Source organism: Chelonia mydas, chromosome 16 (assembly GCF_015237465.2).
Source record: "Chelonia mydas isolate rCheMyd1 chromosome 16, rCheMyd1.pri.v2, whole genome shotgun sequence".
Classification (NCBI taxonomy): domain Eukaryota; kingdom Metazoa; phylum Chordata; order Testudines; family Cheloniidae; genus Chelonia; species Chelonia mydas.
In genome coordinates this window covers 24,783,618-24,810,687 of record NC_057857.1, presented here as the reverse complement: position 1 = coordinate 24,810,687, position 27,070 = coordinate 24,783,618, and the positions used below count along the sequence as shown (strand labels likewise).

The 27,070-nt window shown below is 45.5% G+C and overlaps 1 long non-coding RNA gene across 2 annotated transcripts in view; it reads left to right on the top strand.

The window, feature by feature from the left end:
• LOC114019749 overlaps window positions 1-27,070 on the top strand; it is a 218,544-nt gene that overhangs the window by 100,117 nt on the left and 91,357 nt on the right. The window contains exons 4-5 of one of the 2 annotated variants that reach the window (XR_003564748.3): window positions 16,075-16,198; window positions 18,427-21,694. This is a non-coding gene — a long non-coding RNA (uncharacterized LOC114019749). Of the gene's footprint in view, window positions 1-16,074; window positions 16,199-18,426; window positions 21,695-27,070 lie in introns of those variants that run through there. The other variant, XR_006286183.1, reaches the window with a different exon arrangement.

Below are 27,070 nucleotides of genomic sequence, written 5' to 3'. Positions count from 1 at the left end.
CTGTCCTCCCTTCCGAAGTATACAGTCAAAGCTCTTTGTCAGCCCTTGTATGGGGCCATAGCTCTAAGGCTTCTTCCCTGAGGCACTGCCTTTTTCAGCCACCTAGCCAGGGCCCAACTCAGTACTCTCAGCTGGTGTCTTTTTCAGCAGTCCTCCCTGGGCTCAGTCTGCAACCAGACCAGCAGGCCCGATCTTGGTACTGTCGCCTGGTCTGGCCAGGTCCTGGGCTCAGCCTGCCCACACTGAACTTTTCATGGTCCTGCTGCTACTCCAGCCAGCCAGCCAGGCACCTGGTCTTTGGCAGCCTCCGCTGGGCTCAGTTCTGTCTGGTGAACTCTCTGCAGTGAGCTGTCCACAGTTCTGCTGTTCGTCTAGCCAGCCAGATACCCAGTCCTCCCTCGTCAAGCTTCACACAACAACTGCCCTTCTCTGCTCTGCTGTTTGTCTTATATAGGGCCCTTCTGGCCTCTTATTGGTTGCTCCCGCAGCCCCTCTGACTGGCCTCTCTTCTGCAGCACTCTAGGCTGCCTGGAGGATTTCTCGCTGCTCTATTCTGGGGCAGGTGATGAAGGACCACGAAGTCTCCAGCAGGGGGCCTCCAGACCTAGTCCACCGTACCACATGGGGCTTGGCTTTCATGGTAACTCTGGGAAGAGTAATGGAACAGAAACCCAGCTCATGCTCTCTCTCCCTGTCTCTGACCCTCGTTCCCTCTGATCCAGGGGTCACAATCACCTCTCCTGGTGCCGGGGGAGTAGAAAAGCTGCACCTGCCACAGGGACTAAGCATTTGTACTCACAGTTCCAACTCCTGCAAACGGGGTTGATCAGCAGATGAGTCGGGCATCCCTGTGTGGCCGAGGATGCTGCTTCCCTGTCCCACCATGCAAGAGAAATATTCTAGAACTTAATATGCGATGTAGAGTTTGCAGGGTGACTGGATGCAAAGGGCTGTGTTGGTAACCGTGTGTGGGTGTGTTGTGGTGCACCCCCAACCCTCAATGGAAGGCTCCTGGCTGGTCACCTTGGAGCAATATGCACTGGCATTAATTGCTGATAATTCACCAAGGACACAAGATGATGAGTGGGAAAATAACAGAGATTCACGCCTCTGTGCAGTGGGGCCTCCTGCTGTGAGCCTGAGCTGCCCCATCTCCACTGTCCTTTGTCCGCTATGACCAGGGCCATGCTGCCACTGAGTGTGCTGTTGGTACTCCACGGATAATACATAGCCAGGATATTAGCATCCCTCACTGGCTGGCTGCAGGAGCAGCTGGAACCCCATTTCATGGCATCCTCAGGGCTCCGGCAAAACCTGAACTGCATTCTCACCAGACAGACAGCAGCATCAACCAACCCATCTCATCTGTAAAGGAATTCTGCACTGAGGCACAGGAAACCCCAGCTGCAGAGTTTTTCCTGGGATCCTGCAGCCACCTGATTCTGCTACTATCATGGCCCTGGCATAGGGGAATGGTGGAGGCAGTTTTTCACTTAAATTAAAGCCCAGCAGCACCTCAGACACCTGGCATTTTCTGAGGGTCAGGGTATCTCTGTTTATCTTACATGCAATGGTAAAAATGAATGTGTGAAAACGGGGCACGTTATTTAGTACACTAAAAGCAATGCAGGGTGCTGGAGTCCTGACCTGTGTTAGACTGAACTGTTCCTTAATCCACCCTCCCAATCACTGTGGAGGCCTGACTGTCAATCCCAAAGTGATTGGTGTTTCAAACAGCAGCATGTGCATGGGATAATTTAATTTGCATGCATTTTTCGAGGTCAGCCCAAAGCAGCTTGGAAATGTGCTCACTTAAGAGACAAATGTAGCACAGCTGGCCAGAAATTACAATAACATATTGTGGGAGACCTAGTGATGAGGTGCATGTTGTTGAAGGGTGTCATAGATAGTAACCTATTATAATTATAGTTTGCTTAAACGTACCATTGAAGACTTCACCATTATAATTAACTCTGGCTCAGAACATTATCTCAAAGCAGAGTCGTGGTGATTGATTACGTTGGTTAGTGTCTAGGCTGTGAGAGGCAGGGTAACTGTTGAAATAGAGAAGGAAGTAGATTTTTTGTAATTGTCTCTAACGCTAAAGAATCTAGCAGTTTGGCAAGCTCCTGGGTAGGGCAGTCCTCCCGCAGGTCTGTGCCAGCTGCTATCCCCGAAACGTCCAGATAATGAACATTTTGTTCAGTAAGGAAAGCTGGGGTCTTTATAATATCCTGGGAGATGTGTTATTGTCCATGAGTTCAAACAGTTCAAACACTGCTTTGTTATAAATGTGAGATGACAGCAGTTTGCTCAGAAAACAGTTTGGGATTTAAAGCCGTTCACTCTGATACACCCAAATTTCAGAGCATTACCAGCAAATTTTAAAAGCTTCTTGGCTAACTGAGAAAGCAGAGTGCTAGAGATCAGAGTGCAGGACTGGGTGCCAGGTGCTCTCAGCTCTCAATTCGACCTTTGCCATTGAGTCCTTGATTGTTGTCGGCGAGTCACTTAGGGTGGCGTTTTCAAACGTGGGAGCCTTACTAGACAAGTGACCTGATTTTCAAAGATGCTGAGGCTTTACTCATAGCTCCCACTGGTTTCAGTGGGAGTTGCACATGCTGAGCGCCACCACCTCAGAACCATTGGGCAAGAAGGAAGCTCACAGGAGCCTAACCCCAGCTCACTGCTGAGCTGACATTCATGCAGTATGAGCAAATGATAAATGCTCTATTAACTGAGTATGGTGTACTGATGTATTGAACATGCAGAGAAGAAGTGAAGCAATGTTTCAGGGTGACAGAGCAAACCCTGACCCTGGAAAGAAGGTGGAATATTGACTCTGTTAGACTGTGGTTTAGGAATTATGGTGAAGATGATAAAATCACTTTCAAGAAACAGGAGCACCAAACCCTTTGGAGCGGCTATCCTGCAAGCAGATTAAGGGAAAGGTTTTGGGTCTCTGAAATTGTCACCCCAGAGATACTGGGTATAGATTGCATGGTCCAAGGCAAAGTCAGCTAATTTTCAGTGTATAAAGTGTGTGTAAAGTTCAGCAAAAAGAGCTCTAAAAGAGATATTTTGGGCACAATATCAATGTCTAGGGAGAGCAGAGTCCTCTTTGAACCTCCTGCCAACCACTAGTCACTTACTGAAGTTTTATAGCACTAGCTTAGTAGTGGCCGCCTTCTAAATCTGTCATATCTTGTTTTATTTGCATCAAGAGTATAATTATATTCATACAAACTTTAGATTTTTCTAAAAGGTGAGAATGGTCACTGATTTATGTTCCCTACAAGGCAATTCCTTCACTCCTGGATGTAATATGTCACAAACCAAAGTGACGCTGCAGCATTGCTGCAATCCCTCCACCTTCCCCATCCCTGCCTTCAGGATACTGCACATATATTACACTGTGACAGCAAGCCCCAGCTTCTCCCCCCTCTCCTCCAGTGCTCCTGCTCAGAGGTGTTTCTGCACTATATCCAGTCAATTTCTAAGTGGTGGCTTCTCAGAAATGCTACAACATGCTCCTGAGAACCAAGACATGCCTGGCTCCCGACACCCTCACGGAGAATCCCTTTGAGAAAGGAAGCACCGGAGGAACAGGCCCAAAGCAATAGTCAAACTCTCCATCTTGTTAGCAGGTGGGCAGACAGTGGGGCAGGACCATAGCCATGGTGATGGGAGTGGCATAAATGCCTGGAGGAGAAGGCGTGTGATGAGGATGACTTTGGTTCTGGGGAACGGCAGCTTGCTGGTCTGCATCAGCGCAAGTTGCTGGATGCTGAGTATCCTCTTATAGCTGCAATGAGTTTGGGAGTTAAATGTCCTTCCTCATGCACAGGGATCCGCAAACCTCGCCGCATTGACAGCTGTGTGGGTGTCTGATGATCAACAAGGGTCTTAGTCTGGGGACTGACACTGGACACTCAAACAGTGGGAGTCACAACGCAGCTGACTCCCCCTTTGGCTGTCCATCCCTTTGGGAAGGCAACTTGCCACCTGTAGCTCATGCACTGAACACCGGCCAGCTGGACTCTTGCAAATCACTCTGGATCTAGATGCAATGTTCAAGATGAAGCCAGCACTGGTACACAATGTTGCAGCCTATCTCCCGGGCATGATAAGCTAGAGAGCATATTATACTAGTGTTCCAGAACTGCAGTGGCTCCCTGTGGTCCAGTTCAAGACCTGGTACGATCCATTCTACCTCAGGGACTCTCATTTCTTCCAGGACATGTCGTGATTGTTGGGTGTCTGACAGTTACTAGAGCACAGTGGTCAGCATGAGGGAGCCTCACAAAGAGCGTCTTCTACAGCAGACCCAAGACTCTGGTCTGCCCTCCCCAAGCACCTTTCTTCTAGGCATCTTCTTCTTATTTGTATTATTGATCTTTAGATCACTCTGCAGTGCTCACTTCAGTCCCAAAAGCAGAAGAAAGCCTGACAGTGCATCCCAGAATAGAAATCAATGGTTAAACGAAAGAGCAGGATGGAGAATGCTTTCTCTCCCTCTGGTATTATCTATGTACAACCTGGTGTCCATGCTCAGATACGCTGAAATGCTGCTTTACCAGAATAGCAGGAGGCACTGAAGGTCAGAATGAGGAGCAATGACAGAACGGTGTGTGGGGAGCCCTGGGCTGGATCAGAATTGGTGTGGAGTGGGGCAGGAGTGAGGTGCAGGCCAGGACTGATATGAACGGGGTGGAGAGGAGAAGACTGTAGGGCAGTGACAGAGCTATTGTAGGGATGGGGGATGGCTACAGCAGAGGGAGCTGTAGGTCATAGTTTAGGTGTATTGGCAGAGCTGGGGGCTAGGGCTGCCAAAACACCTGCCTGTCTGGCTTCAGCTAGAGTAACAACATCTCCCTTGTATGAACACTAAATTCATTCACAAAATGTTTAACGAGTGCTGAAAAATATAGCTGTCCTGAGTGAGCTGACGTGTCATGGGACACACAGCAGTGGGATGAAGGATTTAGTCGCTAAACTGCTTCTGGACCTTTCCAGTACATCCTTTGCTTCACCCTGCAAAAATCACTGTGGCTCCACACGAATCATGATGCTAATGACTGATGAGGAGGATGCTGGCTAGAATGCTGAAATGAAGATTTGTGGCCAAGACTGACTCTCCCCTGGGTTATTTCCCACCCCTTTGCATGTAGGCAGATGGGACTGCTGCACTGTCTCCTTCTCAAAGGGAGGTTGTGACATTCTTTCTTTTAAACCTTCTACCTAATTTCCATGCAGACTCTTTCCAAAAGGACAATCTGAGAAACCTCCTTGCTGTCAGTGAACAGCAAGCTAAAGTTCAGCTACTGAGCATGGAATCGCCTGGGACCTGCTGGCAGTCGAGCGTCAGGCCTCAGAAAAATTTGGGATGGAAAATATGAACTTTTACCAAACTCCGGAGCCGAGCAATCACTGACTGAGTTCCCCAGGAGTGCAAGGTGTCAAAACATTCCACAGGGTTAAGCTGCTAGATAAATCAGCGCCCTGTTCTTACGTTTCTGTAGGATCTGTTTGAAAAATAAAAACCCAACCCTCAGACATCACAACCTATCAACTACAATGTGGGGGAACGCCAGCGTCTCTGTGCCTTTTCATGTCTTCATTCCTACCTTAGAGCGTGAGCTCCTCGGAGTGGGGTCACATCCTATCCACTCTGGTAAAAACCCTGGACACTGGAGGGTTTTCTTATTGCAGTAGCACCTAGAGGCCCCAACCAAGATAAAGGGCCCCATCACATATTCACTAAACAAAGAGTACGAGTCAGTCCCTGCTCTAAAGGGCTTATAGTCCAAATGGACAAGACAGACAAAGGGTGGGAGAAAGGGAGTATTAACCCATTTGAAAGCTGGGGGACTGAGGAACAGAGACACAAAAGCCTTGATCCAAAGTCCATTGAAATCGAGGGGAAGACATGGACTAAATTCAATGGGCTTTGGATTAGGCCCTATGAGTACATCCACACTGCAATAAAACACCTGCTACTGGCTGGTGTCAGCTGACTTGTACTCATGGGGCTCAGGCTGCAGGGCTATTGAATTGAACTGTAGATGTTTGAACTCGGGCTACAGCCTGGGCTCTGGGGTCCTCCCCACTCACGGAATCCCAGAGCCCGGGCTCCAACCCAAGCCTGGACGTCGACACTGCAATTCTGCAGTCCCATAGGCCAAGCCCCCTGAGCCTGAGTCAGCTGACCTCAGCCAGCCACGTGCATTTTATTGGGGTGTAGATGTACCCTCAGTGATTTGCCCAAGGTCACAGTGGGGCTCTGTGACAGAGCTGAGAACTAAATCTGGATCTCTGGAGTCTCAGTCCAGAGTCTTCACCGCAGAATAACCATCCGTCTTTATGGAGCTACAGAAATGATTATTTGATGATAATTCATTGGATCCAGTCATAGGAACAGTCAGCATGGATTCACCAAGGGCAAGTCATGCCTGACTAATCTAATTGCCTTCTATGACGAGATAACTGGCTCTGTGGATGAGGGGAAAGCAGTGGACGTGTTGTTCCTTGACTTTAGCAAAGCTTTTGACATGGTCTCCCACAGTATTCTTGCCAGCAAGTTAAAGAAGTATGGGCTGGATGAATGGACTATAAGGTGGATAGAAAGCTGGCTAGATTGTCGGGCTCAGCGGGTAGTGATCAATAGCTCCATGTCTAGTTGGCAGCCAGTATCAAGTGGGGTGCCCCAAGGGTCGGTCCTGGGGCTGGTTTTGTTCAATATCTTCATAAATGATCTGGAGGATGGTGTGGATTGCACCCTCAGCAAATTTGCAGATGACACTAAACTGGGAGGAGAGGTAGATATGCTGGAGGGTAGGGATAGGATACAGAGGGCCCTAGCCAAATTAGAGGATTGGGCCAAAAGAAATCTGATGAGGTTCAACAAGGACAAGTGCAGAGTCCTGCACTTAGGACAGAAGAATCCCATGCTCCGCTACAGACTAGGGACCGAATGGCTCGGCAGCAGTTCTGCAGAAAAGGACCTAGGGGTTACAGTGGACCAGAAGCTGGATATGAGTCAACAGTGTGCCCTTGTTGCCAAGAGGGCCAATGGCATTTTGGGATGTATATGTAGGGGCATTGCCAGCAGATCGAGGGATGTGATCGTTCCCCTTTATTTGACATTCGTGAGGCCTCATCTGGAGTACTGTGTCCAGTTTTGGGCCCCAAACAACAAGAAGGATGTGGAAAAATTGGAAAGAGTCCAGTGGAGGGCAACAAAAATGATTAGGGGACTGGAACACATGACTTATGAGGAGAGGCTGAGGGAACTGGGGATGTTTAGTCTGCGGAAGAGAAGAATGAAGGGGGGGATTTGATAGCTGCTTTCAACTACCTGAAGGGGGGTTCCAAAGAGGATGGCTCTAGACTGTTCTCAGTGGTAGCAGATGACAGAACAAGGAGTAATGGTCTCAAGTTGCAGTGGGGGAGGTTTAGGTTGGATATTAGGAAAAACTTTTTCACTAGGAGGGTGGTGAAACACTGGAATGCGTTACCTAGGGAGGTGGTGGAATCTCCTTCCTTAGAAGTTTTTAAGGTCAGGCTTGACAAAGTCCTGGCTGGGATGAGTTCATAAAAACTCTGGAACAGATGGTGAAATTCTGTGATTTTTATCCTGGCCACTAGCTCGTCTTTCCTGCAAACGGTCCATTACCTGTTAAACCAGAGCACGTGATGAGCATGGCTGAAGGCACACTTTGTAACTGCAATGTTTTATTTGCATGCACACAGGCCACCACACACTTACAGGCCAATTAACAATTTATGGGGGAAAGCCAGTGATGGGACTAGAATGCAGACTCTTCATGTAAGTGAGCACTCAGCCAGATGGACAGAAACAGCTGCTGCAGCATGTCAGGCCAATGGCCACTTGTTCTATTGACCCAGATTCTTTACAGTCATTGTTGTCACCAGACCAAGGGGTGTGCATGACATGAGGATGGTGCCTGGGATGTCAGCCCCACAGGGAGTGCGTCTCACAGCTGGACTAACTCTGTGATGTTTGGCAAACAGGCAAATAAATGGTGTAGGCAACGATTGTATTATGATTAGGTCTCAGTACAGGGTGTCTCATTTACAAAAACAGGCAAATTTAAAAATTTGGGAACGTCAACAAAAACAATGAACAAGACTCTAAGGAGAAAGGCTCTGTGAGCGAATCATGTTCAGATCAATAGAAAAGAAGACTGAGGTGAGATGCCAGCACTAGTTATTACTATTTTAATTAATTAATTTAATTAGCCCCATAAATCATAGAATAATAGAATATCAGGGTTGGAAGGGACCTCAGGAGGTCATCTAGTCCAACCCCCTGCTCAAAGCAGGACCAATCCCCAATTTTTGCCCCAGATCCCAAATGGCCCCCTCAAGGATTGAACTCACAACCCTGGGTTTAGCAGGCCAATGCTCAAACCACTGGCCCTTTGGTGAGCAAATAAACACTAGAGGTGAGATTTTCAAAAGCACTTAAGTGAGTTAGGTGCCAGACCACCCTTGGCTCTCATTGGCTGTTAGGAATCTCACTCACTCAGGCACTTTTGAAAATCCCACCTTGAGTCCCCACCCCAAAGAGTGTAAATCAATATAAGAAAAGGAGAGCAAGGCATGAGCCACAGGGCAGGATTGAGAAGAGAGAGGACAACGAGAGATGGGAAAGGACTTGAGAGGAGAGGGTGGAGGTGAAGCAATTGGGCTTAGGAAGGTCAATCTCCGGGAGGAGATGTAACAGTTCACTCTAGGACAGGTAATATTCAGCCTAACTATAATGAAAAGCCTTACCTCTAATGGTAGCTTGGGCAATCCAGCCCAAGGAAGGTGTAGTTAGTTATTGCTGGCAATATTAAGGGATAAGACTAGACACTGAACTATCATGGATGGGTGACATCAATCTGGCTCCAGTGCAGTGGGATGTGCCAGGGGACCCGCCAGCAGACCCACCATGGACTGGGTAACCCACTCAAGCTTTCCTATATGCTCAGTACTTCTGTGGTTTCCTAGAATTGAAGAGAGAGAACAGAGTACCTGGTCAAACTGCTGTATGTGGAAGCGTTGGCTCAGAGATCTTCAGAGCGACAGAGCGCAGTTTTAGCAGCAGTCACAGCAAATATTGCATTTTTGAGCTGGGATTGGCCTCTGGATTCTCTGGCATTGTCCCAGCCAAAGAACTTCCCTCTGAAATCTTGGTTCTTGTTCCCAGTCTGTCATTTCGCTAGCTGCCGCCTGGACCCTCCACAAATATAATGAATTTGCAAGGTGTAGAAAGTGGGAAGACAGGCCCCTGCAGCTGGTGCCTGACCAACATGACTCTGGCCCCTCTAATGCTAACACTTTATTCCTCTCCACAGTTGGTGGTGTGCAGTAATGGGTGCCTTCTGCACTGGGTAAGCCAGAGACCATGGGCACAGAAGGAAAATACTTTCCAGTGCCTTGTTCATTTGCTGTTCCTATCTCTCAACTTGGGGAATACTTCAGACCCCTTGCTGGGTGTGCTGATGTGAGTTCATGTATTATGGATCGTAGCAAGCAGGGGATATGTTCTTGTGGGGGGGCGGAGGTGTGTGCGGCTGCCATCCATCCTAGGGGAAGGCATAAAACAGAGCCAATTGGCTCTGCAATTTTGCTTTAGTGCTCACTACTGACTTGGGGGATGGAGGGTGGGGGAAGGGGCTGACAGGCCCTTGCTGTGTGACTCTGTGGTCTTAAGACAATACTCATTTCTGCATTGCTCATAAACAAATGTATCTAAAACACCACACTTTATATCCACTTACAATTCTGAATACCTTTCCATTTATCTAAAGCTTGCTGAGGTGAGTTCCTATAAGGGAAGACTTATTTCATTTCCATGAAATGTTTATATTTTCTGGGAAGTTTCTCTCTCACCTCTTTAAATTTTACTGCATTTGGCATGCAGCCTGCAGCAGAGTCCTCCCAGGGAAGCTGGTGAGGCAGGGAGGTTCAAGAGGGACTATAAATTTCAAACTCTCTGGGTTAGAATAATTTAAGTGCACCAAGATCTTAACCTTAAAGGATCAATACCAACTTGGGTTTTTTCTTTCTGTCGTGCTGTAAAACTCAGGCAAAGAAAAAAAATCAAGGTTTTTAAAAAAATAGTAAATAAAGATTCTGTGTGAGCTGGGGGTTGATCCCAGAAATGATGCCGCTAGGGTTTTCATCAGAGCCTTGGGCGACTTCTATTTCGGCTGTTTCTGAGATTAGCCATCGCAGGAAAGGGTTCTTAAAAAAAATGTAACGACCCACAACTTGGTAGTCATCTCTGCCAAATGTACACAGCTCTTTGCCTCCAAGCACTTTGTTTAAATCCCACCCGGGACATGCTACTCCAGCACAGATCCCTTCAATGAATTGGGTTTGGCAGATCTGAAAATGTCCCACTGGGTGACATGGCCTTGGCCTCAAACAACTCTCCAGAATTTCACACTGCAGTAAGTTCTCTTTCTTACTAGCTGGCTGAAGTCATCCTGCTGCAGCATCGTCCTCAGTGCCACAGCCTGAGTAAGCTATAAGTGGTGTCTTACATACATACTATAGAAAGGATGTAAGACAGAAACCTTAGTGACTTCTGCCGGCCACGGTGGGTATCCGAGAAGGAATTGGCTGACCTGTTCCAATAGAATCCTCCCAGAACATTCATGAACTGGATCAGACCAACCTACCGCAAGATGCAACCTGTTCAAGGGTTCATTTTTTGTGAAGGGGAAAAACAAAAGAAAAGAAAGAAAGAAAGAAAGAAAGAAAGAAAGAAAGAAAGAAAGAAAGAGAAAGAAAGAAACTCATGCTCACAAAAGGAGGCCTGAAAAACTTCACAGAAAATAAACTCATGTCCCCCTGCCATCTTGTAAGATCTCAAATCTTGACTCTACAGTACACATGTAGGTACAAAATGTATATAAATAATCACATCTTTAAAGCAAAGTATTTGAATATCATTTCATGGTGTTGTACCTGCCAGGACTTGAAGTTAGGGTTTTCGGTGATTTTCCTGGAGCAGCTGATGACATCACCACCACTTAAAAGAGCATTTCTTGCCCTGCTTTAAGGGGTGTGTGAAGTCATCATTTTAACATGGGAAGTCCAGGACCCTGAGGTCAGGACTTGACAGGTTAGAGTGGAAAAGGTATTTTGCAAATATTAACTTATAAAATGTACAATCGATGTTTAACCTTTAATTCTGCATGTTGTCTCTACTGACGATTTTGGTTCTGAAGCAGTGGTTCCCCATGTGCATTGCACTCATCTTTAGTTCACTAGAGGCAAAAATCCTGCATTTGAACAAAAAAATCTACTGTGGTTGATGTCAGAGGTGACTACATTCATCCAAACAGCCCATTTCAGAGGCCATCTAACCTTCCACAGAAAATAATAGAGACGGGAACATCAAGGGGTAGGGGATGTCACAATGTCTGTGTTGTGCGGCAGGTACTAGTATTCAGCTATGGCCAAGCAGGTGCATTCAGCACCCGGTCACCCCGTACAGGGCCCAAAGAGATAAAGCCCAGTGCTCCAACTCACTCTGAGTAACCCAGGGTCAAGGTCAAGAAGCCCTTTGCCAGCCAGTTTCATCACTTACAAGTCACCTGACCTGCTGTGCATCACAATCAAGTATGGTGAACTGACACCTCCATCCTAGTGCTGGCTCGCCTGGCCGTTCACCACACCCCCCTAACCCAGCCTACCCTAAATCAGAAAGAATAAACCTGGTGGGTGGAGTGGGCATTCTGGGTCCGGTTCTACAGAGGACCTCTCAGCATTAAATTCTTTGGCTGCATCTGTTTGATCTTTGAGTCCAGAGACCAGATCAGTTTGGGCATCCTACTAATCTCAGATCTGCAGATGGAAAGGTTCCCCAGAGGGACCAGTGGAGACACTGTCTGACAGGGCAATGTCATCCACACAGCTCATTGTTTGGGAGATTCCACTATCCCATTCTTGCTCAGGGCACAAAACCGCCTATTTGGTCTCTCCTCCTGAGGCTTCACACAGACAGGCTTCAGCCTCACCCACAGAGCTGGCCGCTCATGCTTCTGGCAGCACTGGGTGCCGCATCTGGTTAGGATGGATGTTTGTTCATGGTCCATCTGCCTGTGCACTGAGAAGCAGCTGCAGGTGTGTAGTAAGGATGGTTGGTAAGCACGCTTCCCCTTGTGCCCTTGGAGACACTGTACCTGCCATCTCTCTCTTCAGGCATAATGCCTCCAGACGCATTATCTGTACTGGATACTCCATCTACCCCCACAGCCTCATCAGGTTCCAACAGACGTTACTGAGCCATTGTGCACTACACTTGAAACAAAATATGCTGGAATCTGCATCTTCTAAATCTTGGAATGTGGAGTGGAAGGGGCAAAGCTTGTCCTGTTACAAACCTTAATGCCACAGGACCCGGCCGATGCTGAGAAGGGTCATGTTTTAATTTTGCAGGAAGGAGGAGAGACTTAAAAGGCTTCATGCTTTACAAAACTCCTCCTCCTCCAATAAAAAAATTAACTGCACAATAGAAAAGGACAAATTACTTAAAATGCTTCTGCATCTGAATGGGATACTGTCTCTACTTTGGCACACAGAAATGTCAGATTCACAGGTGCAGTGGTTGCATGGGCTCTCTGGGCTTGACTGTTTCTCATCAGGCTGACGTGGATTTCTTATTCTGTTTCTCTTTCTCGACCACCTTTGCCCCTTCCTCCTCTCCAGGCTCCTGTCAATGCTCTAAGGACAGTCTTTGTCCCTCATTTCCCTGCGTTAAATGAAAGTTAAACCACAATTATCCCCGAATTTCCTGATGTAAAACCGTGAGCTTCTTAAAGCAGTGTTCTGCTGGATGAGCAGCCTGGCCCTACAGAGATCAGCTCTTAGGAATGGGGCCCAGTCTGATCACCTGCATCTTGGTACAGGATGATCCAGTCCTACCACTTCCCCTAAATGGAAGCACTGCTCGGGCTTTGAAGGAGGCTCAGATTCTTGAGATGGGGCAGAGGCCCCTGCCATGAAAGGGACATTTTGTTTCTAGTGGAAATGATACTTGAGGTTAAACTGCAAATGTACAATAATAGCTACCCAAATCTTGTCTTTGTGCTGGGGCTTGTGGTGGCCTCATTTTAACACTGTATACGTAGTGGGTGTGACCTCATTGCAGAGCAACAGTGAGGAGGTGGCCGCGGCTGTGACCCTCTGGCTGGAGGGGGTGGGAGGCAGTTACCCAATCAACGCTTCTCAGATTATGTAATGAACACAGACTGCAAACCAGCAAGCAGTCACACCCTTCCATTCACACTCTGCAGAGACTGTAGTCTCTGGTTTTCATGTTCAAATACTGTCAGAAGACCTTGGAATTTCCTGCTTCCATCCTAGAGCAATAGCACTGTACTCTAAGAAGAAGCTAGAGCTAGAAAGACCTGTTTCTGCAGGTCACAACTGGTCTATCCCCAGTCAGATCAAGTCCATCTTCCAGAAGACATTTCTTACTGTTGTGCCCACGCCATTTTAGATGTCTTGAGCAAATCGGGGCCCAACCCCTCCTGTGGGGATACAGCCCAGCACCTCACTATTACATGTTGCTGTCAGGAAATTTGCCCCAATATTCAGTCTAAATGTTCATTTCCTTCATTTCAGCCAGTTACTCCTGGTTATAACATTTGAGCTACAGTAAATGATCCCGCCTGTTCCTTGGCATTTGCGCTCCTCAGATACTGGTTGCCTGTTTGGATGTGTCCCGTCATTTGGCAATTAGTCGAGCTATACAGATTTTGTGCTTGTAACCAGTCCCTTCTTCAGTCAGTCCCTCCAGCCCCTTAACAGTTTTGTTGCTTTTTAATTCCTTCCAGTTCGTCTACATCTTTCTGGTAGGGAGATATCTAGTTGGAGTGTTATTAATGGTTTACATAGCACTGCAAGTATATAGTGGCTGTACAGTCTGTTGAACCACTAACATATCTTTTCCTTAAAGAGTTTATCGTCCGAAGGCAGGCAGGAGCGTGAGGTACAAGATACAGTACCGAGTGGAAGCTGATTACAGTACGTTCAATGCTTCATGGAATAGACATTCTGAAGTAAGCAAAGGAAGAAGCTTAGTTGTGCCAGAGTATGGGGGTGCTAGTTGCTCTCTCATATCCCTGCTCTTTAATGATGAGATGCCTCTTTGACTGCAAAGCCCAAAATTGCATTTGCTTTTTTGTGATCCTTTTGCATCCCAATCTCATGTCTAATTTGCTGTTCAGAATTAGGAACTGGTTAAGAAACTGGAGACAGTAGTTTCCCCATGCTTTTAACAATCACACCAATAGGTTTCATAATGCACCAGTGCCAAAGCCAATGCAGCTCAATGATGCACTCTCCTCTCGGACCACTCCTTTGTCCCCTTCTGCGCCTCTGCCAAAGTGAGCATCGCACACAGCATAAATCCTTTTGCAGGTATGGTCAGTTTCCCTTCTCTTATGCTCTCTGGACAGCAATGACTGCACATATTGTTATTTTAGCCTATGGGCATCAGTGGTGATTAGCTTCCCAGTCATTAATGCTACCTCTTTTGCTTCATGCAATAAGATATTTAAATGGCCATTTTAAAATCAATGATTTAGCAAATGCGGTGCAGTGATGGAGGTGTGTACAGAGGTTTGAGCTCTTTGGATCAAAGGTATCAGTGGAAAGCAAAGTGGAAGTATTTATACTTCTTGTTCATTGTTCTGAGGATTATATTTTAGATTAAGGATCAGTTTAATGCCCAAAGATTGTTTCATTACAGTTTCACTCAAGCCCTGCTCTTGTTCTCATTGCAAAGGGGGGTGTCTCTATTTTTGTTAACTCTCGTGGTTTTATTTGCACTTTGAGATTTTTTTCATCCTAAAATAAAAATTGGCCTTTAGCAGGTTAATAATCTGCTGCCTCTTCTCAGCTCTTACTCCACAGGAATGGCCTTGCCTAACTATAAATCATGTTAACACCCTTGGTTTTTAATCTAACTCCTCCATCTCTTCACCTGTAGCCCTGGGGACCTGAAGCAGTGGGTGTGGATTCAGATAGCCTAAACACTTTGTGTGTGCTGAGCCATTGCTCCTTCCTCTCCCAGGAGCAATGCTTCGGGGTCTTACCACATGCCTGTAGGCTCACTGTTTTTCTGAGCTGCTTTGGGTTTGGAGAAGCTAAATCTAATTAGTTTAAATTAGGAGTTTCAATCAATTCAAGGCCCATAGATTTCCTTGAAGTGCTTTGAAAAAACTGTAAACTGCCAGACCAAAAAAACAAAACAAAACCAACCAAACAAACCAAACCCCCCACCCACTCAAAGCACCAAAGAAACAATTTTGTCTTGGAAATAAACTACTTTCCCTTTCTTTCTCTCTAAAACTTTGAGTGTCTGTAGGACACTCTGGCAAATTAAATTGGTTTGTTCTAATCTGAGCCAGGCAAAGCAAAACTCTTGCTGTAAAACCATTTTAAAAAAATTGGTTCTTAGACATCTAAACATTGCATTGTACCCCATTTAACCAAGGGCTTTCACCCCCCCCCCTTTCTCCAGTGAGCCAAAGCCATTAGTCAATAGTTTGCAGAAGCTTGAACCTGTCACTTTTAAAGGCCTTCCTCCCCACCGCCCCCCCCCCGACCCCTGCAGTAACAGATATACAACAAAAGAAATAGTGAGGAAGGAGACAGGGGTTAGCCTTGGGAGCGCACTGCATTTTCTTGTAATACAGTGAGGGCAGTTTATGCTCAGGGGCCTGTCCTTCTTCTTGTGCAGCTTTGTTTGAAAGGAGCCCAGTGTGTGTCTCTGAGGATGCATTTCCTCGGGAAGGAATCAAACCTTGATCAGCAGGTCCTGTAGAAATGTCCATGTCATCCCTTCATTGGCAAAATGGGACCAAGGGCTTTATTCCCACTTTCCACAGCCTCTGGAAAATGATTAACAACAAGTCAGTATCATGTGAAAAAGTCCCTTTTTAATTGGACTGATTCTGTGGGCAGCAGCTTGGAGCAGATAAATAACCAACCTCAGCTTGAACCCAGAACAATGCAAGTAGTTTGAAGTTGTTGTTTTTCCAGGAGCTGCCTGCTTCTATCTGGGCTTCTGAGGAGAGCTGTTCTTATGCAACAGAAACCAGGCCGGACTGAGAAACACAGAGCAGACAGTTTGTTCTCATGGTTTCAGATCAGCCCCTCCAAACCGGTGAGTTTCACCAATTGTTGGCCACAAGACTAAGCATGTGTCAATCCCAGAGCCAGCCAGGACTAATGGTTCTCTCTCCCCATCAAACATGGCCCAGAGCTATTTCCCCAGTACACATGCAGCCACTGCTTCCCTCACAAGAAGGGCCAAAGACTGTCCCAGCCAGGGACACACACAATTCTCCTACCTGAGAGCTGCTGAGGCCTTAGAAGGGCAAAGGTTTAAAAACCTGCAGCCTGTTCTTCTGCAAGGAATATGTCAGTCTGAGGAGCCAAAAGAGAGATCCATGCTAATGTAATTTGTCCTCCTGTTGCTTTCAAGATAAGAAGGGAAATGTGGTACTGATTTCCCTAGTAAAAGTGACACCCTTCAACATGCGGAATCTATCTGTGTCTGTTGTTCGGTGCTGCTCTGCCTTTCGGACAGTGCTATTTATACGTGTGAAGTTATTAAACAGAACCATATTGCCCAGCCTGACTATTAGAGCCAGCTTCAGAAAGGGCAGGTATGAGACCAATTCAAAGAGCGTGTGAAAGACCAAGTGGTGCTTAGCAGCAGGCTCCAAATCCAGCTACCAGAATGTATGCAGAAGTTGTTATCTAAAGCGTATTTCGGCTCCTGGATGAAATCCCCACAAGATGGCTTAATTAATAATTAATTGCAGCTGCTTCTAATCCATAGTTTGTAGTTCAAAAGCCAAAGGAGCAATATTGTTATGAGCCCCTGATGTAAAGAATTCCTTACAGACCAAAAGGCTCTGGGAACCTCTTTGTAACTAACCAAGTGGGCAGCAGATTTTGTTGTTGGTTGTTATTTCATAAACTTCAAGATTGTCAAGTATGTCTAGTACATAATTAGGGCTGCAAATGGTCAGCTGGTCAGCACTTCCTCCCAGTGCCTGGAGACTGCTAATAATTAGGACCCAAGCCGTGTGGAATGGATTTTTGTTCTCTATTGATCTTCAAAGGGGTCAGAGCTGGAAGTTTGTCCAGGCTTAATTTTAAGTCAGGCTGTGCATATTGTTAAGCCACTCAGCATCCCACTCAGACTTCACTCCCTCCCTCATTGCCTCTCTCTCCATCAGATCAATGTCAAAAAGAGGTAGAATGGAACAATGTCTTACTATGAACTCATCCATCAGGAAATACACCCACTCAGTATTGAAAGCAAATGCTAAACAGGGAGGCAGCACCTGGCTCAGGTATAACAACACCCACCCCATAGTGTCACCCAACATTTGAAACATACCCAAACCAATGGCTTTTTGATGTTGGAAAAAAAATCCCCTTGGCTTTAATTTTATTTTCATTTCCAGACATCTGTGTGTTAGGACCAGTATTAGAAATTCTGAAATTTCAGGAGAAAGACTTTTCCTACCACTTCTAAAAAATTATTATTCCTAAGAAGAACCAGATCTATCTTCTGTAGGAATTCACCTGCCTTTTTCCTCACCTGAAGCCAAAATCCCAGTGGCAGCATAATCACCTCCATTCTGAGCTAAGAACTAACTAAAATGAGTTAGTGATGCTGAAGGAACAATGATCTTGGTTTTGAAAAATATTTTCATTAAAAAAAATCCCTCCAGTGTCTCCAGTCCAAAGCTGGATGAATGGCACCCTGAAATTTTTTCAGCCAAGGGAAAATGTTTGGTGCTTTTTCTTTTCTGTTACTGAAAATGATCAGTCTAACTGTGGTGACCAAAACTATTGGAAGTCCTCTGCTTCCTGAATGATTTGCCAGGTCATTTAACAGTAGCACTCTCCTCAGAGATCTTGCTCTCAGGCAAATGACTCTAGTGATAAGGAAGAGACATGAAGAAAGTATTATGGAAAACAAAAAGTTATCCCTAAATGGAATGTTTTTCACTCTTTTCCAGAAGGTATTAGTGGGTCACTAGTAAGCAGCAATTTAAATGCCCTTACACACCCTGGCTATAACAGCAAACATTCACTGTATCATGGTAAGTGAAGGGAGTTCCAGAGCATACTGCAGAAGCTTTCTCTCTGGTTACTGTATTACCCCTGCTGTGTGATCATGCACAACAGAGCTAACAACGCAAACAATAAATAATGACTTAGTCAGAAAGCCTGGAAGCTCTTGTTCCTGTAACTACATATATCTTGTAGAGCAGCACTCTGACCTCACACATATAATGCACCATAATGCCCCTGAGGCCACCGCCTGTGATTCCACATTTTATGGACTGTCTCTCTATTTATGCTTCACAGACACAAACTCAGCAGATGGCATGGCTTGCAGTTGGTCCCAGTATGGGATCCATCAGAAGCAGTTTGTCTGTTAAAGCCAGGTGACCTGCAAAGGAAAAGAAAATGGTGTTTGTGTCCTTTGTTGTTGCTTTATGATGGATAAAGAAGGCCAGGGAGATTTTTTAAAATTCTTTCTTGTTTTCCATGTTAAAAATATCTGGAATATCGACTCCTGTCTTTCCTGGTTTTGCTGGAGGGCTCCACAGCTGAGCAGAGGATGGGAACTCCTGGGAGCAGTCTCTGCTCACAGTTTAGGTCAAGGTGTTAGAGCGTCTCTCCCCAGTGTTTGTCAGGAGATGTGTAAGGGCTCAGCTACACTGTAGAATAGCACTGGGTTAATTAACAGTGTGATTTTCAACTGATTCAGTCAAACCAGTGCCAAAGGCAGGGTGGACACATTTATTTCAGTTTAAACCACTAATTTTGGTTTTGCTTAAGTTGATTAGAAACATGTTTAAGCTAAACCAAAATAAGCTATTCTGAAACAAAACTAAGTGGGTGCAAACCCTTGTGTGAACAAGTTTATCTAAACCAATTTAACTAAATTGATGCAAATTTGTGTTTAGAGAGTCCCATAAGAAGTCTGAACCAACCAGACAAGCACTGGTGACTCTGTCTAAAAATCCCCTCCCCTCTCATTTGTTCAGATTTTGGTCTCTTGTAGCTTGTCATATCTTTGTCATCCAGAAAATCCTCTTGTGCAAACAGCATAGATCACAACTGAGGTTTCAAATTTAAAAACCAAACTATTAATTTTTTTTTAAATAACCCACACAAATTCCAGACCGCCTTTGTATGTCTCTAAGGAGACCTTTACCCACCACACTATTGTTTTTCCCTTTGTAGCACCTTTAAGAGAGTTAGAGATGGTTTCAGAGTAACAGGCGTGTTAGTCTGTATTCGCAAAAAGAAAAGGAGTACTTGTGGCACCTTAGAGACGAACCAGTTTATTTGAGCATAAGCTTTCGTGAGCTACAGCTCACTTCATCGGATGCAGTTTGTTTCCCTTCCTAGTGAATAACGTCATCCCTTGTTCTGTAGGATAATATAATGCCACCATTTGTCAGCATTTCAATTAGGAGCCCTTCTTTTCCAGGGCTGAGTTCTAGCCCTCCTGATTTCTTCTAGTTTATCGCCTTTGGGGCTGTAAACAGAGCTCAGATTTGCCTGCACTGATAAATCTGGCAAAGAAATTAGCTTTTTGCATATTTGCAAACAACATTTAATATTTTTATCCTCAGCTCAATTTCTTTTTTCATTTTTCATGCGGCAGGTTTGTATTGTCATTTTATTACCAAACCAAAAAAAATATGGTTTTCATGGTGAAAATGGCCACAAATTCTCTCCTGGCACATTGTCATTAGTTTTCTCCTAAGCCAAGGAAAGCTGGTTGCCATGTAAAGGGTGAAAAGCCATGTTCATGTGGCAACAGTCCCATTGTGGAGCTAACTGACAGCAGAAAAGATTGAGCTTGTCTATAAATATCCACAAGAGGGAGCTTGGCAGTTTTGGTTACTTCTAGAATTCTGGAAATTCTGGATGGAAAAGACCAATTAGTTTGTGCCCTGGGAATGATGTTGGATTGTTCCATACAACTTATTTCCCAGTGGCTTGTCCAGTTCAGATTTAAGTGTCTCAAGTGTTGGGGCTTCTAACACTTTTTTGGGAGACCATTGCAGAGTCTAACAGACCTCACTACTAGAGATTTTTTTTCTGATGTTCTTCCTACATGTTCCTTGTTTAATTTAAGCCCATTACTCAATTTGTCTCTAATGCACCCATTGGCATAAAATCCTACCTACTGTACATTCTCTCTTATATAGGAGTGCGGACTAGGTGATCACAGTGGTCCTTTCTGGCCTTAAAATCTATTCGTTTATGAACTTCCACTGTCCCAATTTATGGTGACTCTTCTATGTAGTGTCTGTATTTGTGACAGCACAGAGCTGGGCCTGTGTGCCAGGAGTGGACCAGGAGATTGGAGAGTGTCTCAGAATTGAGTGCACCCACTTAGAATTTATTTGGCCTACTGAGCTGATGTCTGAAAAGAGATGAGTGGTGTTGTGATATTACTGTGAGGATCTTACAAGCCACTGTTCACGAGCCCTGTGGCAAAGAGTGAGGGGAATGAAGTGTGGGAGCCTAATGCTACCATGCCGTAACTGGTACTACAAGAACATAGCGCTTGACTGCTTATGGCTTGACTCCTTATTGCCAGGGCAAACAGGCCTCCTCCTCTACAGCCAGCTAGTTCTAATCATCTGGGCCAGGCCCAAGCTATGCCTGTAATACATTCCAAATCCAGTACTAAAAGGAAACACACAAGCCTATGGATCTGTGTACCCAGAGTCGTATTTAAAAGCAATAAATAATGAATAAAACCAGAATTAAGAGTAAATCAGATATAAATCCCATGAATGTATAAGCAGAAACTGCCTGGGCTTGACTGGTACACACAGAGGGAAACACAAGCTGTGTCTGCCTGGAGCTACAGAGAAACAAATCTGCAACCAAAGAATACAACCACCTCTCTTCATCCTGAGCCAGCCAAGTGCTGGACACATCCTTGCCACACTTGGTTGCCCCTCTCAACTCTGGCCCCCTAACTAGTGCAGTTCCAGTGCCTCTTTGGGAAACACAGACTGGACCACAGCCACAGGCTTTCTGCTGGACCTCTGGAGGGGTGCACTACTATGCATATGCCATCATATCACCACTGATGTGTCTTGGAGCACACAGTCCGCTAATAACATTGACTCTATAAAGTGGGGGAGAGGAGGCTCTGCAGCCAGAGAGCTCTCTCTATATATACTATGCATATGATGTTTTAGTTTGTGAATGGCTGTCTCCTCTGAAATTAATGAAGATTAATTCCTGGCCACTTTTAGACCCTTGTTCCAGATCCTGGATGAGCCAGGAGTTAAATCTCACTCTTCTGTACTTGGTGTCATCTTGGGTTTTGGCAGAAAAATGTCTGAACTGGCCACCACCAATCCAGGAGCCTAATTACTCCTTTTACCAGTGGTTCCCAAAGTGGGGTCCCCGAACCTCTGGGAGTCTGCCGTGCGTTATATGGGAGTCCATCCCTAGATCCAGAATGCTGAAGTGGGTACTTCTGCTGCATGGAGGATGCCATTTTGTTCTCAGAGGAGTATCCTTTGGACAGCGTGACCTCAGACGCACAGTGCGTGAGAAGTCAGACTGACAAAGGTGATCTCACGTTGATACACAGTTTAATGGTTGTAATAAATAAATAACTTGTAATAATTGCAGACAGTTTACTTGTGGTTCCTTTGAGTCTTATTTTAATTACAAAAATATGTTAATAATAAACAAATGTAACTAATAGAATAATAAGAACATGAAACATACATATAAAAAATGAAGAGAGCCCAGGAAATTTAACCAGAGGCCAAAGGAGTCCTTAGTGGAAAAAATTTGGGACCCACTGCCTTAAGTCATTCCTTCAGGATATTCCAGTCCCTACTATTCTTCACTTCACTGTATTCCAGTATCCCTCCATTTAGTCCTAACGGTCTTGTCTTCTTGAATCACTTTCTCCAAATTCTCATAATGTCCCTGGTCATTTCCTTTTCCCTCTTGAATTTGCAGCTCAACTTTCTCAGACAAGTTTTAATCCCAAACCCATAAGTGTTTCTGGCAAAGGCTCCAGCCCCTAATTAACCAAGTGTCGGCTCTGATTCAGTAACGCTCTACAAGAGTCATGAGCCAAACGGGCCCTCTCTAGTATGCTGAGTGACGCTCTACAGAGCCAGTCCTCAGCTGGGGTAAATCAGCCTAGCTCCATGGAAGTCAATGGAGCTACACCAGTTAACACCAGCTGATGATATGACCTTCTAGCATGAAGAGAAAGGAAAGTAGAAGGAAAAGACAGACTTGTAATGCTAAGCAATAAACAAAATGTAGCTGCAAATGCACGGTTCCTGGAGGCACCTGTCTACAAGATTCCAGAAACCAGCTTTACACTGGGTATGTGCTAGACAGACTTATTTGAATTATGTGGATGGGCAGCCTGGCATGGTTCATTTTCGCAAGTTCATTGTGACTTTGGGTTCCGTGATGGAGGATCCATTTACTGCATACGTCTTATTTAAGCATCGCCTGTGTGCTGTGTTGTGTCTCTGCTGTAGCATCACATGGGGACTGCGATCTCCTCTATTGACTGACTATTCAATATTGGCACAAACCAGGGCAAGTCTTCTTGCCCTCTCATTTTCCCTTTGGCTGGCTCCAGCCTGCCCTAGAAGAGAGTGGAGCCTGCCCACGAAGGCCAGCCCCGCACTTTGAGACACGCGGCTCCAGTGATTTATCTGTGTAATTCTTGCACGGAGGGAGCAGCTGAACACAGGGCTTCAAGCTGTGGGCTGAGGAGATCACCGGGCTGTAAGGTATTTATTGAAAAATGGTGCAGACCCCTGTAGAGAACAGGCAGAGGAGGGAAAGCATTGAAGCTGCAGGGACCAGGGAGTTTAATTCCCTTTTACAACTTGATCATTGTTCCAAAAAGTATAAGAGCTGAGAGTCCTGAACCTGTGCTGACATTTTTTGTTACTAGGTTCCTAGAAGCCACTCTCTTGGAGGAGCCATATTTTTTCTGCCGTCTGTCCCAATTCAGTATTATTAATTTGTTTATTTAATAGACCTATACCATCAAATGCCAGCACCTGCTCAGTACTCTCACTTTATTTTCTGTCTCTGTGAAACACACAAAGTGACTTTCTCTTACCTGGCAAAAAGAGGCTGTAAAGTTGTGTGTTTGCTTGCATGTCACGTAGACTGTGCTCTTTAATTTAAAAGGTAATACTACTTTAAAGAGCAATGCATGATGGGGAAGCAAGATGGATATAAAAGGACTGACTCCTGGGATATGGAAGAGTCTGATCTTGGTTATGTGGGTCCAATTGGGGATCCAAACACAACAGAACTACAGCAGTAAGAGGGACGGTGGGAGAGAGGGAGCGCTCATTTCTCCCCTGAAGTGGAATGAGATTGCTTGCAAGCCCACGCTTTGCCAAGGAGCTTTATCATTGTAGGTGTCGTTTCCTTGTAGTGAAGAAAAGCTCTGAGGTTTGATGGGAAGGACTCACACTCTTGCTTCATGATACTTATAATTTTAACATAAGCCTCTAAAAGAGTGACACAATTGGAATCACACTTGTGTGTGTTGATTTTTCCCCTTGCAAAGTCTTCAGAGACCTGGGCTAAAAGAGGGGAAATCTGTGTGGCCTTGAAACCTTATATAATGTTTCTGTGTTGGGACAATAAAAAATATCCTACCCGTTATTTTGTCTGAGCTCAAATCTTGAAGGAAACATCAGGCTGAGTAGGAAAAAAGTTCTACCCTTACAGCTCTTATAATCTCTGAGCTTTCCCCAAATCCCCCCCACCTCTAAGCTCCGTCTCCAAACACTCGGCCGTGGAAGCGATAACCTGCAGACTTGGCAGTGAACATGGCGTTTTACTAAGGGAGCTTACACAAATATTATCTCAAGTGAAATGAGGGTTTAATTCTATTATCTCTAGCTTTTCTTTCCCTGGGGTCAAAAGTACAGAAAGTGGTCATGTTGTCTTTATAGCCCAAGAGACAAAAGACCTGTTTTTAGACCAAATAATTAGTCATCCAGAACTAATGTCCCACAGCACTAACCTCTAAGGAACGCTTCAGAGTTAGCTAAACCAGTCTGTAGTTCTCCATCGACAGCCTTTTCAATGTGCCAGAAAGGAATCTCTTGAGATGGGTGATGTGGAGATGGGAGACGTCACCACAGATATGGCTGCAAGGGAATGGGGCGTGAAGTCACTCAGTGCAGCATGAGGAAACCACAGGACCTGGCATCTCCCCTAATGCTGCACCGAGTGCCTTCATTCCCTGATGTTGTCTGTGGTGCAGCATGCGAGGGCTGGTGGTACCATGGGCACAATTGTGTGCGGGCTCCCGGATCTGCAGTGACTGCTTCGGGCACGCTTGGGGTGAGGTTGGTAATGCTGCGCATGCAGCTGGAGTATGTGGTGTGGCACCCCGCACAGGAAACCTGGAGGCTGCAGCAGTGGGGATGGAGCAGCTGCTCTGTCGCTCTGGAGCCTGGAAGGATCCTTCTACTGCAGCCCCCCAGAGAACCGCCTGGGTTTGGTGAAGACTCAGTATTTGTCCCTGAATGACTGAGGACCTCTGTGACTAGCAGGGAGCCTGGACTCAGCACTCTGGAGTTACAGGCATGTTCACCTTGTCACCTGCAAAGCTTGGGGGACTCTGACAGGAGTCAGATTTCAGAGCGGTAGCCATGTTAGTCTGTATCCACAAAAAGAATGGGAGTACTTGTGGCACCTTAGAGACTAACAAATTTATTTGGGCATAAGCTTTCGTGGGCTAAAACCCACTTCATCAGATGCATGGAGTGAAAAATACAGTAGGAAGATATATATATATATACAGAGAACATGAAAAGATGGGGTTTGCCGTACCAACTCTAATGACACAAATCAATTAAGGTGGGCTATTATCAGCAGGAGAAAAAAAACTTTTGTAGTGATAATCAGGATGGCCCATTTCAAACAGTTGACAAGAAGATGTGGGTAACAGTAGGGGGAAAAATTAGCATGGGGAAATAGTTTTTAGTTTGTGTAGTGACCCAGGAGTGTGAAGCACAGATGGGGAGAGCAGCCAGCCTCCCCCTCAGCAGGTCTCATAGCCCCAGACCAGCCATGTCTGGCTGGGGAGCAGGAAACCCTCTTTTATGCTGGTGTGGTTGGGTGCCTCGGACACATCTCCTCACTCACGGGGCTGGTCCCAAGGGCCTTGGGTCAGGCCCAGAGTGCCTGTATGAGCAAGTAGCCTCCTCAAGCCGGCGGGGTAAGGAGAGCAGGGGCTCTGTTTGTATGTGTGCTTACCAGTGAGCAGGCTGGAGACCTGCTGCATCTCACACACAAATTCAGATTGATTCACAAAGCTACAGCATGATCTCTCCACTGTCCCACCATGAGCTTAGGGCTCTGCTTGTGGTGTCCAGGAATCACTCCTGGCCCAAAGTGCTTGACAGAGATCCTCTGTTCAGTGACTTGCTCCAACTGTCTCTGCCTAATAGACCATGGGCTTCTCCAGGGCCCATTCCCCAGACATCCTGTGCGAGAAGCTAGCCCATTTAAAGGTATGGTTCTGTCGCCTTTTATTTTATTTAAAGTAAATTTTGTAATGTGGTATTCGACCACTACAAGTTTGGCTCTGGTGGCTACAGTTTCAAGCTTAACAGAGTGAAAGTTACCCCTGCTACTTGTTTTAGAGTTAGAGTCTCTAGAAACACAAAGACCAAGGGTAGTGACCACACAGACATTCACAAATACAAGGTGTAGTCTGTTTTACAAGTTTTATTAAGTTATAATGAAATTTATGATTACCCAAGCATATAGAAATTATATACAGACCCATGCACAAGTTACAAATATAGTTATACTCACATCCTGAACAATAGTGTTAGGGTCTGATGGGTGTCTCATGGATTGATTATCAACAGAGGGATTGTTCCTGCTGGAGTTTCCCTTAGGGAGCTCAGTTTTCCTAATCTAGGCACCCTTTTCTGTATTGTAATTCTGACTGTACCTCATTAGCATTTCTGCACATCGTGCGCTCTGCGGTTAGGGCATGTGTTAGAAAAATGTGATTACCAGGTATCTTAAAAGCAAAAAATTACTTTTACTGTTAATTTTTTGCAATATCACCCATTGGTACTCTTTTCCTGTAATCTTAGGGCATCGGGTTATTCTTCAGTCACTTACTTATGTCAAGCATTTCTTATCTCTCTGGCCTAGTATGGCTAAGCTAAAATTTTACAAGCCTCAGCATGTAGGCCTTGTGTTTGAGCCCTACTTACTTAAATACCTAATACATGATTATTTCTTCTAACTACTGATCAATCTTATCATAGAATCATAGAATATCAGGGCTGGAAGGGACCTCAGGAGGTCATCTAGTCCAACCCCCTGCTCAAAGCAGGACCAATCCTCAACTAAATCATCCCAGCCCAGGCTTTATCAAGCCTGCCCTTAAAAACCTCTAAGGAAGGAGATTCCACCACCTCCCTAGTAACCCATTCCAGTGCTTCACTATCCTCCTAGTGAAAAAGCTTTTCCGAATATCCAACCTAAACCTCCCCTACTGCAACTTGAGACCATTACTCTTTGTTCTGTCACCTGCTACCACTGAGAACAATCTAGATCCATCCTCTTTGGAACCCCTTTTCAGGTAGTTGAAAGTAGCTATCAAATCCCCCCTCATTCTTCTCTGCTGCAGACTAAATAATCCCAGTTCCCTCAGCCTCTACCCATAAGTCATGTGCTCCAGCCCCCTAATCATTTTTGTTGACCTCCGCTGGACTCTTTCCAATTTTTACACATCCTCCTTGTAGTGTGGGGCCCAAAACTGGACACAGTACTCCAGATGAGGCCTCACCAATGCCGAATAGAGGGGAACGATCACGTCCCTCAATCTGCTGGCAATGCTCCTACTTATTCAGCCCAAAATGACTTTAGCCTTCTTGGCAACAAGGGCATACTGTTGACTCATATCCAGTTTCTCGTCCACTGTAACCCC